Genomic DNA, 16,050 nt, shown 5'->3' with positions numbered 1-16,050 from the left:
CGTAACGAGAAAATTCCAGATATTGGAGCTAGTACAAGGGCTTACCAAATATCACATTTTAAACACAAAGGTTGTGCTATTAGAAATGATATTAATTCCACACAAAACCCTGCGCACAGTGCATGGATTCTTAGGCAAGCACCTTCCACACGGAGCACGTCCATATCTCACCAGTGACTTCTAGTATCTGCCGCACGCTGTTGACGTCGACAAGTGTTGGGCCTGAATACGACGTTGTTACAACGTTGAAATTAGTTGCACAAATAAAATCGACACCTTAAGTAGAGCTGGAGAAATTTCTTCATTTTTAATATACACTGTTTATTGTTGTGCCCCTCTCCCCCATGATGTTCCAGTACTGGACCTTGTGCGTCGCGAAAAACCGTAAGCATCAGTTTTCCTGCGGACAGTTCGGTCTTGAACTTTTTCTTGGACGGGAAATCTGGATGTTTCCATTCCTTACTCTGCCGTTTACTATCCGGCTCGTAATGATGGATCCATGTTTCGTCACCAGTAATGATCTTGTCTAAGAAATTGTCCCCTCCGTTATCATACCGATTCAAATGTTTTTTGCAGATGTCCAGGCGCGTTTGTTTATGCAGCTGTGTGAGTTGTTTTCGGGACCCATCTTGCACAACTTTATGAAACCCAAGTCTTTTGTGGAATATCTCGTAGGCAGAACCGTGACTAATTTGCAGATGATGAGCCACTTCGTCAGTAGTTAATCGTTTGTCTAGGAGAATGATTCCACGTGAACGTTCAGTGGTTTCTTCATTTGTGGTTGTAAACGGTCGTTCGACTCCTTCACCGTTCGTAACAATTTGTAACGGAACTGAAATGATGGTGGGCTGACAGTAATTTGGAGCCCTCTCGTCTGAAACGGGCGCGCTTGTGTGAGACTGCCAGGGAGTGCACCCTGATGCCATCTATTGGCGAAACTGGGAATAGCGCTGCCTGTCAGACAATGCACTAAGCTCTCAGAGTCAAATGTATTCTTTTTCTTGGTAATTATAAGTTATTACTGTATAATTTAATGTTGTAAAACGCTAGTAGTAAATTATTATGACTGGTATGGACTCCCGGGTAGTAAATATAAATATTCTTAAATACTAAATGATTTTGGTAAAAAGGTGGTAGGGGAACGCCCCCACTCTTGGTGATACGAGCGTAGCTAGGGGTAGCTGGAGACACAGGGACTGAACAATGGAATGGCCTGGGGAGTGTTGACGTGATCGGACGTGCGTAACTGTGCTCACGCAAAAGTGATTGTGCAACAGCGAAGAGGCGAATATCGTCGCCGTTTGTGGAGTAGAACGTGACGAATGGTTGTCGAAGCCGCCTCTATGCCACTGGGGCTGATTGTAAGAGTTCCTGCGCCCAGAATTTATGGCGGACGTGCAGTAGCTTATACGAGTGCTACAGCTCATAGTTCCAGCCGCCATTAAGGGCATGAGGCGTGAAGAGCTGCGTTAGTCACATGCATCTCACCACCAGCACCGACACGTCTACCCAAGGCAAGACTGCTTGCAATTGTTAAGTCGAACATTGTATACATGTTAAAGGAGAATACCAGTTTTCTTTTATGCAAGTGCAGAGGACAGAATATAGTAATGAGTAAAATTACGACGCATGTTGTTCATTGTAAAGTGTAGTAACCTCAAACATAGTATAGTGAAATCAGACTGAGGCCACCATCGCCTCTTTCATTTACAATTCTTTTGGTTGTAGAATACTTTAGCGTATAAGAATGTTGAAAAGAGCAATGGTCACACCAGAATGAGTCGCCATTTCACTTTGAAACGAGCCCAAACATTGATTTATTCTTTTGCTCCTTCAGAGCTGGCGACCGTAGTTATAAGTATTTTAAGGAGGATTCGACGGTAAGTCTGCTGCTCTCGTCGTGCTGATAGGATTATCCACTGCTGCTAGCAGTGGTGATTGGGTAAATAAGCTCACTACCAAGTTAAGTGGGTCAGGTAGGCAGTGTTACCGTGTGAACTGTAGGGCACTGTAGGCCGTGGATCGAACCCGTTCAATCATCACAGCTCTTAGGGAAATAGTCCGGTTAGGAGTGTACTAATCATTAGGTAAATACTGGCGAGTAACAGTCAAAAACGTATACGCAAGTGAATTTAGCAAGGTCCACGTAGCACCTAGTTAATGTGGTGCAATGGCGAGGGTAGGAGTGGAGTAAAAGTGAGCTGAGCTTGTGGCAGCTGTGCTGGACTCAAATATTAACTACGTGAATTCACTACTGCCTCTTACCATTGGGACTGAGCTATTTACAGTTAAAATACGTATCAGTAAGCGCAAAGGCGTGACAGCTACAAGTCCGTATTGGTTTTATACATACGGAATTGGGAAGTGGGTCATTCCGTCAGTGGAGGGGGTTAAAACAACCGAGTCAGTGGAGAACATACCCCATTTACTGATGGAAAGATTCAGCGGTTCGGTCGCAAATTGTACGACCATTTCGGAATTTTTCACGCCATTCGTACACACTCGTTGTGGCAAAACACTGTTCCCGTAATGTACCAAAAGTCTTCGATGAATTTCGGCCCATGATACGCCTTCCGACCACAAAAATCGGATCACTGAATGCTGCTCTTCTTTGATGCAAATAGACAGCGGAGCAGCCATGATTGACAGCACGGCAGCGATAATGAAATTAACTTGCAGCTTGATAATTGCAGAGATATAACAACAACTAAACAAAGAATGCGTCCTTAACGTAAAACGACAGTACTATGAAAATAAACAAAAATATAATTAAATTGCGGATAATCATGTAATTACCCTTGTATTCATTACTTCGTAAGAATCAGGAGCGATATTTTCTGAATCCGTGTTGGCTGTTTGTCAATAGATCGGGTTCTTCGTGGTTTTCGTAATGTTCATGCACAGTATATGATCTAAACTCCTTCTGGATTGTCACGTTAGCTATATGGGTTGAAACATCCCCTTAGATAAATTAGTGAATTGCTGTGCTGATAAACCTCTTACATTATTTGATTCTCAAACAGCTGAACAGAACTGAACGTACTCAGACATTTCTCTCTTTATTTATTCTGATCAACTCTAAACTGACACACAATATTTTTAGCGCAACGCAATCTGACTTTCAATCATCCCTACAAAAGACTGGCCCTGACTGACAATGACCTATACCTTTCATGAATCACTTACCTCACAAAAATCTTTGTTACTCGAACTACTATACAGCGAGCACCAATACTGCCAGCTAAATAAAAGATTCTAACTACTGAAGGCAGTAACTACTGATAGGCATAGTTAGTAAATGAAAGATGTTGATAGAGAACAAACAATGTATTTACCTTAATAATATTCAAAAGTCATCAAACTTACTCTTTCTGATGGACACACGTCCAGATCGTCCGCTCTCAAAATTCTGCCATCCCTCTCCCCATATCCACCACCGCTGGCGGCTCACCTCCAACTGCGCAACACTACGCGCTGTTCACATCCAACTGCCCAACACTACAATAGCGAATATTCCAACAATGCCAACCAGCCACAGACTGCACACAGCACAGTCAGAGATTTTCATGCAGAGCGTTACGTGGCGTACCAACATCAAAACCTAAACAGCCTCCTTACAGAGTAATTCATCTGATTACTTCTGTTTCTTTTCTTGGTTATTGGTATGACATGAGCAACTTTTCGGTCCTTAGGTATGTAATTCTAGGAAAATTTTGCTAATCTGAAGAGACTAAAGGAGACCGTGTATAAGGTATCCGACCTACACTAGTAACCGTAAATATCTCTGTAACCACAATACATATTGACCAACGGCTTTCACGGGTATTAATGTACGGCAGAGGCACACGAAAGTAAATACTAGGACACATTCTATACCGTGTTTATTGTTGTTTTCAAAAACACTTGTTTTTCTTTAAATAGACACCCCAAATTATTCCATACGCAATCAATAACATGATAAATCACAATTACAATGGCCTTGGTAGCATCGCAATTAATCAGTTAGATCCTGAGAAGAGGGAGCGCGAAGTTGACACATGAAATGAACGAAACGCGCTGCTATTGGACTTCCCGGATGGCAAGCGTGACCCGCACCTTGTTCGTAATCGTCATGCGATTGACATAAGTATTCTTACTTACCACGAGGACCGAAAGTAATAATAGGATTTCTGCCACAAACACTGATAATGCACGTAACTGTGACCATATAACTGTACCGACCCGCCAGGTTAGCCGAGAGCGGTAACGCGCTGCTTCCTGGACTCGGGTAGGCCCGCCGGCCCCGGATCGAATCCGCCCGCCAGATTAACGACGAGTGCGGGTGTGCCAGCCTGCCTGGATGTGGTTTTTAGGCGTTTTTCACACCCCGACAGGTGAATACTGGGCTGATCCCCATGTCCCGCCTCAGTTACACGACTCGCAAACATTTGAAGCACATCCGCACTTTTCCGTGATTTACACTGGACGCAGACAGATGGGGTACTCTGATTCCGTCCCAGGGGGTACGCGGTGGAGGCAGGAAGGGTATCCGGCCTACAAATTAACATGTCAAATCCTATTTAACCACGCCAACCCCGCGCAAAATGCGGTACAAAGGCGCAAGCGATAGAATAGAATGGACTATATAACAATAGCGGCTGGTAACGTCGCTCCGTTGGGCCACCCAAGTCAACGTTTCGCCACTGCGTGTACAGGAACGAGGCGCAATCGGTGCTGTGTGTGGGAACGGCTTCCTTCGAAGCAGGCTGTTCTGTGTGAAAGTGCGTAGAGATTCATGGCAACGGTGTTCTGTACACCGTAACTGGTGTAACTGTTGTAATCGTAATATTAATTTACCTGTCCATCCGTTCTAGGCATTGGACATGGTGATCACAAATGAGGAAAAGCTACGGAAAATGTCATTAAAATGGCACACGTGCTGCATAGGTGTACTCGTGTACCCAGTGGTAGCATAATAGAAGTCATCCGACCCGCTCTACTCTCCTGAGTATAGTTGGAACGCTTGTCGCGACAGGGCGGTTGTCTCCAAGAATGCGCATCAGAATCAGAGGTGTAACACATGAAAGCAGTAGAGGTAGCTGTTCTGGCGGCCTCCGCGATAAACCTTCGTACAAATGTTCGCGAAATGGAGAGACGGATGGAAAGCCCTCTAATAAGCGTGATGCGTATCCTGCACAGCCATAGATACCACCCATATCGCGTGGGGCTAAATCAAGGCCTCCATGGCAACGACGTCCACAATTGCATGTAATATTGTCAGTTGGTTCTGCGGCAAGGGCATGACATCATCCGTAGGATACTGTTTACCGATTAGACCACATTTACATACCATCGGAACATCAGTTTACACAATATGGACTGCTGGTCACCAGTAAACCCACGCTACATTCGCCGGATTGAACATCAACATCAGTGCGGTGTCAGTGTATCGTGTGGTATTGTAGGACACTGCATCATTGGCCCGCATTTTCAATGCTGGCACTCTTAACGGGCGGAAGTACGAGCCGTTCCTATGATGTACTTCACCTTCACTGGTGGAAGGCATACCATTTCATTTGTGTCAAATAATGTGGTATCAACATGATGGATACGTATAATGCCGTGGTGGCGTGACAGGCACTGAACCAACAACTATCATATCGATGGATTGGATAGGGCAGCCCCAACGAGGGATTTCCAGCACGGTCGCCGGACCTCACCACCAAGAACATTTTTCTCTGGGGACATGGTGTATCAGTAAATCTCAGTGATGATGGCCAGCGTTGAAAGCCCGTATTACCACTACAGGCGCTGCAACAACACTACAAATACTGACAGCCATGAGCGGTTCGTTGAAGGAGCGCGCAAAGCGATGTTGCCAAGCAAATGGTGATCTCCTCGAAAATACGTTGACGATTTTAGGTTGTGAGACATGTGATTGCCCACCAGCGTACATTCTGTGTATTACGGAGAAGACTTATATTTCTTTTGTTGGTACTACTGTACGTTTATGTGTACGTTGCAATCTATGACAAGGTTTCATAGTGTCGCAATCATGAAAGATGTCCAATGACGTGTCCTGTAAGTGACATGGACAATGTGCAAATAATGTACAACTACTTATGAACACCATGTGTCCCTCTGTGCGACCCTTTGACACTCATTAATTTTGTTTACGCTGGCCGGTGGTTATCGTTATTTCGTTACCGTTATGTCCATTGTAGTACTGACGAGTAGTTCAACAAAGCACCTACCAGTAATCCGTGGCCTTGTTTTATATTGGGTGACATCATTATGTTTCCCTGGCCCTGTACTGACAGTGTACACAGCAGTACCTAAGTATAGCGTTTGTTGCCTCGTAGTACGTCAATCACACCGAGATTAAGAGCAACGTGCGATCACGCTTGCATCGCTGGCTGTCCAGTAGCGGCGCTGTTATTTCATTCCACGCGACAAGTTTTGGTGCCAATTTCTCGTGATGTAATTGACGTATTACGATGCAACCAAAGCCTTTATTGGTGTGATTTCTCAACTTATTGATTGCTTACAGAATAATAAGGGTTGTCCATTTAAAAGCAGGCATACGTTCGTTTTGAAACCAATGTTTGCAGACGGTTTAGAATATCTCATAGTATTTACGTTCGTGAGCCCCTGCAGTACATTCATACACGTAAAATACGTTTGTCAGTGTTTATCGTGCTTCCAGATGTCTTGGTGACGTAAAGCTTAGGTGGGACACCCTGTATAGATCACCTGTGCTGCCATTTTTGTGTAGTGCTCGAGCTTTTTCGATCCCCACCATTTCGAATTAAAGAAAGACGTCCACACAATTTAGAGATCTGCTGCTGTATTTTTAACCGGTGGTTTCAGTCAAGTACATGAGTATGGATAAGATGCTCCGTGATCACAAATGGGGTCCCTGGAGGTAAGAAAACGTTGTTTTCATAAAAAAAGTATTGCGAAAGTTTAAAGAGCTGGAAATTGCGACAGATGGCACAACATTCCTACTTGCGTCAGCATACAATGAGAAAAGTCGTGGGGTAGCGAAGTGCAAATATACAGGTGGCACCAGTATCGAGAAAAAGTATGAAAGGGCAGAGCATCGACAGAGCTGTCATTTGTACTCAGGTGATTCGTGTGAAAAAATTTTCGAGGTGATTATGGCCACACGACGGGAAATAACTCACTTTGAACGCTGAACGGGAGTACGAGGCTGAGGCATGGGACATTCTATTTCGGGAATCGTTAGGGAATTCAATATTCTGAGATCCACAGTGTCAAGAGATTGCCGCGAAATACACTCCTGGAAATGGAAAAAAGAACACATTGACACCGGTGTGTCAGACCCACCATACTCGCTCCGGACACTGCGAGAGGGCTGTACAAGCAATGATCACACGCACGGCACAGCGGACACACCAGGAACCACGGTGTTGGCCGTCGAATGGCGCTAGCTGCGCAGCATTTGTGCACCGCGGCCATCAGTGTCAGCCAGTTTGCCGTGGCATACGGAGCTCCATCGCAGTCTTTAACACTGGTAGCATGCCGCGACAGCGTGGACGTGAACCGTATGTGCAGTTGACGGACTTTGAGCGAGGGCGTATAGTGGGCATGCGGGAGGCCGGGTGGACGTACCGCCGAATTGCTCAACACGTGGGGCGTGAGGTCTCCACAGTACATCGATGTTGTCGCCAGTGGTCGGCGGAAGGTGCACGTGCCCGTCGACCTGGGACCGGACCGCAGCGACGCACGGATGCACGCCAAGACCGTAGGATCCTACGCAGTGCCGTAGGGGACCGCACCGCCACTTCCCAGCAAATTAGGGACACTGTTGCTCCTGGGGTATCGGCGAGGACCATTCGCAACCGTCTCCATGAAGCTGGGCTACGGTCCCGCACACCGTTAGGCTGTCTTCCGCTCACGCCCCAACATCGTGCAGCCCGCCTCCAGTGGTGTCGCGACAGGCGTGAATGGAGGGACGAATGGAGACGTGTCGTCTTCAGCGATGAGAGTCGCTTCTGCCTTGGTGCCAATGATGGTCGTATGCGTGTTTGGCGCCGTGCAGGTGAGCGCCACAATCAGGACTGCATACGACCGAGGCACACAGGTCCAACACCCGGCATGATGGAGTGGGGAGCGATCTCCTACACTGGCCGTACACCACTGGTGATCGTCGAGGGGACACTGAATAGTGCACGGTACATCCAAACCGTCATCGAACCCATCGTTCTACCATTCCTAGACCGGCAAGGGAACTTGCTGTTCCAACAGGACAATGCACGTCCGCATGTATCCCGTGCCACCCAACGTGCTCTAGAAGGTGTAAGTCAACTACCCTGGCCAGCAAGATCTCCGGATCTGTCCCCCAATGAGCATGTTTGGGACTGGATGAAGCGTCGTCTCACGCGGTCTGCACGTCCAGCACGAACGCTGGTCCAACTGAGGCGCCAGGTGGAAATGGCATGGCAAGCCGTTCCACAGGACTACATCCAGCATCTCTACGATCGTCTCCATGGGAGAATAGCAGCCTGCATTGCTGCGAAAGGTGGATATACACTGTACTAGTGCCGACATTGTGCATGCTCTGTTGCCTGTGTGTATGTGCCTGTGGTTCTGTCAGTGTGATCATGTGATGTATCTGACCCCAGGAATGTGTCAATAAAGTTTCCCCTTCCTGGGATAATGAATTCACGGTGTTCTTATTTCAATTTCCAGGAGTGTATTATACCTCACCGAGGACAACGAAGTGGCCGACATGCTTCACTTAACGAACAAGAGCGGCGGCGTTTGCATGGAGTTGTCAATGCTAACAGATGAGCAATGCTACGTAAAATAACCGAAGAAAGCAATGTGGGAAATACGACGAACTTATCCGTTAAGACAGTCATGCGAAACGTGGCGTTAATGGACTATGGCAGCAGTAGACCAACGAGAGTGCTTTTTGCTGGCAGTACATTTCCTGTAGCGGCTCTCCATGTCTCATCACAATCTCTGTTGTACCCTAGACGAGTGGAAAACTGTGGTCTGGTCAGACGAGACCAGATTCATATTGGTAAGAGCTGATGGTCAACAAGACACTGTGCCAGCTCTTGGTGGCTCAATAATGGTGTGGGCTGTCTTTACATGGAATGAAGTGGGTGCCGAGTGGGGTAGCCGCGCAGTTTGAAGCTCCTTGTTGCGGGCCGCGCTGCTTCCCCCGTCGGAGGTTCGAGTCCTCCCTCGGGCATGGGTGCGTGTCTTGTACTTTGCGTAAGTTAATTTAAATTAGATTAAGTATTGCGTAAGATTACGGATCGATGACCTCAGCAGTTTAGTCCCATAGGACCCCACCACAAATTTCCAAATTCTGAACTGGGTCCTCTGGTCCAAGTGTACGGGTCACTGAATGGATATAGTTGCGTTTGGCTACATGGAGACCAATTGCTCCCATTCATGGACTTCACGTTGCCAAACACAGACGAAAGTTTTATGGATAACAAAGCGCCATGTCACCCGGCCACAATCAGCTGCGACTGGTGGGAGGAACATTGTCGAGAATTGGAGTGAACGATCTGGCTAGCTAGATCGCTCGACGTGATTCTCGACGAGTATTTATAGAACATTACATATATGTCAGTTCGTACACAATATCCTTCGCTGATAACTCTTCCGCAATTATGGATGGCTGTAGAGAAAGCATGGCTCAATATTTCTGCAGGGGGCTCACAAAGACGTTTTGAGTCCATGACACATTGAGTTGCTGCACTATGCCAGGCAAAAGAGGTGCGAAACGATATTAGGAGGTATACCATGACTTCTGTCACCTCATTGTACAAAATGGTAATTGAAATTGCTACACCAAGAAGAAATGCAGATGATAAACGGGTATTCATTGGAAAAAATATATTATACTGGAACTGACATGTGATTACATTTTCACGCAATTTGGGTGCATAGATCTTGGGCAAAAAATTGTTCAAATGGCTCTGAGCACTTCTTTGGTCATCAGTCCCCTAGTCCTTAGAACTACTTAAACCTAACCAACCTAAGGACATCACACACGTCCATGCCCGAGGCAAGATTCGAACTTGCGCCCGTAGCGGTCGCGCGGTTCCAGACTGTAGCGCCTAGAACCGCTCGGCCACTCCGGCCGGCAGATCCTGAGAAATTAGTACCCAGAACAACCACCTCTGGCCGTAATAACGGTCTTGATACGCCTGATCCTTGAGTCAAACAGAGCTTGGATGGCGCGTACAGGTACAGGTGCCCATGCAGCTTCAACACGATACCACAGTTCGTCAAGAGTAGTGAATGGCATATTGCGACGAGCCAGTTGCTCGGCCACCATTGACCAGACATTTTCAGTTGGTGAGAGATCTGGAGAATGTGCTGGCCAGGGCAGCAGTCGAACATTTTCTGTATCCAGAAGGGCCCGTATAGGACCTGCAACATGCGGTCGTGCATTATCCTGCTGAAATGTAGGGTTTCGCAGGGATCGAATGAAGGGTAGAGCCACGGGTCGTAACACATTTGAAGTGTAACGTCCACTGTTCAAAGTGCCGTCAATGCGAACAAGAGGTGACCGAGACGTGTAACCAATGGCACACCATACCTTCACGCCGAGTATGGCGATGACGAATACACGCTTCGAATGTGCGTTCACCGTGATGTCGCGAAACACGGTTGCGACCATCATGATGCTGTAAACAGAACCTGGATTCATCCGAAAAAAATGACGTTTTGCCATTCGTGCACCCAGGTTCGTCGTTGAGTACACCATCGCAGGCGCTCCTATTTGTGACGCTCTGTCATGGGTAACCGCACTCATGGTCTCCGAGCTGGCAGTCCATGCTGATGCAAACGTCGTCGAACTGTTGGTGCAGATGGTTGTTGTCTTGCAAACGTCCCCATCTGTTGACTCAGGGATCGAGACGTGGCTGCACGATCCTTTACAGCCATGCGGATAAGATGCCTGTCATCTCGACTGCTAGTGATACGAGGGCGTTGGGATCCATCACGGCGTTACTTATTACCCTCCTGAACCCGCCGATTCCGTATTCTGCTAACAGTCATTGGATCTCGTCCACCGCGAGCAGCAATGTCGCGATACGATAATCTGAAATCACGACAGGCTACAATGCGAACTCTATCAAAGTCGGAAACGTGATGGTACGCATTTCTCCTCCTTACACGAGGCATCACAACGATGTTTCACCAGGCAGTGGCGGTCAACTGCTGTTTGTGTATGAGAAATCGGTCGGAAACTTTCCTCATGTCAGCGCGTTGAAGGTGTCGCCACCGGCGCCAACATTGTGTGATGGCTCTGAAAAGCTAATCATTTCCATATCACAGCGTCTTTTGCCCGTCGGTTAAATTTCGCGACTGTAGCACGTCATCTTCGTGGTGTAGCAATTTTAATGGCCAGTGGTGTACATTTCGTGTTTGACACTGTGATCAGTGCGCAACGCGGTAAGAGGCACCGTCTGGTTGCGTTGCGGAAAACTGACGCGCGAAATAATGTATATGTTTTGCAAAAACAGACATAATGTCTTATGGGATAACAGCAATCAGTGATTTTATAATGTTACTTAAAATCCGTCTTGATTGCAATTTTTTTTTATTATTATTATTCATATGGCCGGTTTCGGTTCATTCAGAACCATCTTCAGATCTGATATTTCAGTTACAGGAGTAACCCGTCCAAATCCAGCAACTTTCACATGCTACGTCACATCACATGCTACGTCACATGATGTGACGTAGCATGTGAAAGTTGCTGGATTTGGACGGGTTACTCCTGTAACTGAAATATCAGATCTGAAGATGGTTCTGAATGAACCGAAACCGGTAATATGAATAATAAAAAATAAATTTTTTTTTGCAATCAAGACTGATTTTAAGTAACATTATAATGTATATAATCGTGGAGATAAATGACGATAATTCTAGCGGCAATACAGGCCTCAAATGTGAAAACCCGCTGGCATTAGAATCTCTGATGAAGTAAAAATGGTTGTGACCCTACGTCTCGGATTAAGCGTATCGGAAATGGTGAAGCTGCGAGCTATTGCCATGAGCAAGTATGGAATATGGTAGAAGGACGCAGAAACGACGAGTAGGGGACGGGATGTTGGATGTCCTCTCGTCATCAGAAGGTTGGAGGCTAGCCCGCTATGTAAGCCAGAATAGGCGCCGATCTGTGGCAGACCTGACGTCTGAGTACATTGATGGTGCAGCCATAAGTACTATGGACCACCGTTCAGCGTACAATGCTGAAGATGCGCGTCAGCAGCAGGCAAACCCATGTCGTCCCAGTAGCGTCGTCAACAGCGTCTGCCATTGGCACGGAATCATCGAGATTGGACCGCGGATCAGCGGAAGCGCGCTGAATTGTGGGAAGAATCATTTTTCTTGTCTCACCAGGCTGATGGTCATATGGGGATGCACTGTCATCCAGGTGAACCACTGCTCTAAAAATGTGGGTCCACCACTCCAGGAATGCAAGCCGAAGGAGGCAATATTATGATAAAGGAGCTTTCCCCTGGGCTGCAGTGGGATGTGTGGCAGTATTTCATTGTACGATGACTGCTGTGGGCTAAGCGAATTTTACTGGAGATGCCTACATATCTTTACGTTAGCATAGTGAATTAGTGGCTCTAGGTAATTGGTAGCTGACTCACGTTAACGTCTTGTCCACGAAATTCGCCTTTTCTAAATGCTGAGGAAAACATTTGGGACACTTTCGGGTGCCATAAATCAGCAGCCCGGAATTTATCGTAACTGCGTGATATCTTCATAGACATTAGTAGCCACAAATCTCCGAAAAACTACCAGTGCCTTGTCGAATCACACACAACCAATGTTGGACTGCGTTCGAAATGTTGATCAACATGCTGCTAACCAGATCGTCACAATGTTTCAGCTCATCCTATACATTAAAAACTCGATTCGCATTGGGAATTAAAGAGTACACGTATCACACGTCTGGCATAAATTAGTGGTTATAAAAATAGACTATATGTCACTATACGAGGAGTTATCAATGGCATTTTACCTCACATGCTCCACTTAGCTGTTTGAGGCATACTGGGAGTTATCTACGTAATTAGGATTCATATACTGAAACTATGTAATAGAATTTCGCGCTCAGTTTTCGGAATGTTAGTGGGAAATTCTGACTTCTTAATTCCGACTATTCATTCTGATTTAAAATCGGCCTAGCTATGCTGCTTTTGAACTTCAGCTTATTTACACAAATTACTTTTTAGGAATGTGATTATAATTAATTTGAAATGCATCCGACTGACTGTAAATTAGATAATGTAGAAGTATGATTTACGAGAATATTCAGAATGACTAACTATTATACAATTAAAACGTGCACTAATACAAAAAATATCCAAAGATTTAATTAATTGAAAACTGTTCCTAATATTCAGCCAATAGCGTTCTTTAGGCCCTACAACAAATTCTTTCCTTTGAACAGATACCTTGACTCTGCATTGGTTGCATTGCTAGTGAGATGAAATGAATCACTGCACAGATGTTTGCCTTCTTATTCTTTCTTCTTCGAGTCTGCTTTTTAGCAGATTAGTTTTTAAATATCTTTTGAAAGTTATTAATTACTATTCCGAAACAGCGAAGGCTTGACAATGCAAATTTTACAGAACATGTCTCTTTGAACTTTGGCGATATGCATTCAAAAAATGGCTCTGAGCACTATGAGACTTAACATCTGAAGTCATCGGTCCGGTAGAACTTAGAACTACTTAAACCTAACTAACCTAAGGACATAACACACATCCATGCCCGAGGCAGGATTCAAACCTGCGACCGTAGTGGTCGCGCGGTTGCAGACTGAAGCCCCTAGAACCGCTCAGCTATATGCATTGTGTAACATTAATAAATGAGAGGGAAGTACATTGAAATTCTTTTAATGGCATAAAAGTGAACACAGACTAATATGAATAATCAGCATTCTCTCTCTCCGCTTTGTCATACTCGTTCACGTTTGCTTCGACAAAGTGCCTCTATTACAAATATTTGTTTTCTTGAATTCATAGTGCAGTACTATTTAATTAAACTAAATGAGGGAGGGCTAGTTAGAACAATGACGTGATTGATAGCTCTTCCCGGTTACCAGCACGTATGTATTATTGGACACAGCAATAATTACTATATTCGTGTTTGCAGCTAACAAACTTAAAATAGGTTTCCTTTTTATGAACTGCTGTCTCGTCTTACAGTTGACTTAAAAATCGTACATTCTCTCTCTCCGTTTTGTCAAACTCGTTAACGTTTGCTTCTACAAAGTATATCTGTTTAAAAAAACTGTTTTCTTGAATTCATAATGCTGTACTATTTAATTAATCTAACTGAGGGAGGGCTAGCTAGAAGAATGACATGACTGATAGCTCTCCCCGATTACCAGCACATGGACCTTATTAGACATAGCAATAATTACTAAACACCTGTTTGCAGCTACCAAACTCAAAATCAGTTTCGTTTTTCTGAACTGGTGCCTCTTCATACAGTTGTCTTAAAATCGTGCTTCATCCTCAGGTAAATATCCTAGATCACCTCAGACAGAAATCTCTGAGCAGCCCTTCTGCTGTCTAAACCGCTCATTCCGCCGTGATGGAACACCCTCTCTCCTCGACTCCGCATGTACTACTGCACAATGCTGCCACTCGTCCCGACTGTTGCCTTTTCTTAATAATGCAAACTCTGCAAACAAAAGACTGTGCATCAGTCTTGTGTGCATAATGCAAAGATACTAGAAGTGACAATTTTCGGAAGAAACAGGCAATTTTCATCATATTTGCATTCAAAGATACACCAAGTACTAATATACATTTACTAGGTTTTCATTAAATTTTTATCCTTTTAATACACGGTAAATGTCAGTTCAGGTAATATCTAATAATAGGTTGCTTTGAATATTATCTGATACGCACTCGTTCTGGTTCTGAGGTCTTGCTATTTTTAGCGATTTCTGTTGTTTTTCAGCAACTCCAGCCATGATCCATACAAAGACACATAATGTAGATCATCAGTCTGCTGATGTGGCTTTTATGTGACAATGAGAACCGATGTCAACCGATTTTCGCATACGAGTAGACTGAGGGAAGATGTGTTTATTCTTAGTTCTTAAGAATTTACTTCTTTGAAACACTAACACTAATTAATTAGGTTCAGTCTAGACCCACAAGCATAATGTATTCCGCTGACGTCATAATAACGCTACTCGTTAACTAGACAACGAATTGTCTCGAAATTTGGTACAAAATCCGAAGAAATTATGGTCGCATGTAAAGTACACAAGCGGAAAGACGCAGTCAATACCTTCGCTTCGCAGTGCCGATGGTACTGTTACCGACAACTGTGCCACTAAAGCACAGTTATTGAACGCAGTTTTCCGAAATTCCTTCACCAGGGAAGATGAATGGAATATTCCAGAATTTGAAACACGAACAGCTGCTAGCATGAGTTTCTTAGAAGTAGATACCATAGGGGTTGCGAATCAGCTCAAATCGCTTGATACGGGCAAGTCTTTAGGTCCAGATTGTATACCGATTTGGTTCCTTTCAGGTTACGCTGATACAATAGCTCCCTGCTTAGCAATCATATACAACCGGCCGCTCACCGATAGATCTGTACCTACAGATTGGAAAATTGGGCAGGACGCACCAGTGTCTAAGAAGGGTAGTAGGAGTAATCCATCGAACTACAGACCTATATCATTGACGTCGGTTTGCAGTAGGGTTTTGGAGCATATATTGCACTCAAACATTATGAATCACCTCGAAGGGATCGATCTATTGATACGTAATCAGCATGGTTTTAGAAACATCGTTCTTGTGCAACGCAGCTAGCTCTTTATTCGCACGAAGTAATGGCCGCTATCGACAGGGGATCTCAAGTTGATTCCGTATCTCTAGATTTCCGGAAAGCTTTTGACACCGTTCCTCACAAGCGACTTCTAATCAAGCTGCAGGCCTACGGGGTATCGTCTCAGTTGTGCGACTGGATTTGTGATTTCCTGTCAGGAAGGTCGCAGTTCGTAGTAATAGACGGCAAATCATCGAGTAA

Source organism: Schistocerca cancellata, chromosome 6 (assembly GCF_023864275.1).
Source record: "Schistocerca cancellata isolate TAMUIC-IGC-003103 chromosome 6, iqSchCanc2.1, whole genome shotgun sequence".
NCBI classification, from domain to species: Eukaryota; Metazoa; Arthropoda; class Insecta; order Orthoptera; family Acrididae; genus Schistocerca; species Schistocerca cancellata.
This window is presented reverse-complemented; position numbering follows the sequence as displayed.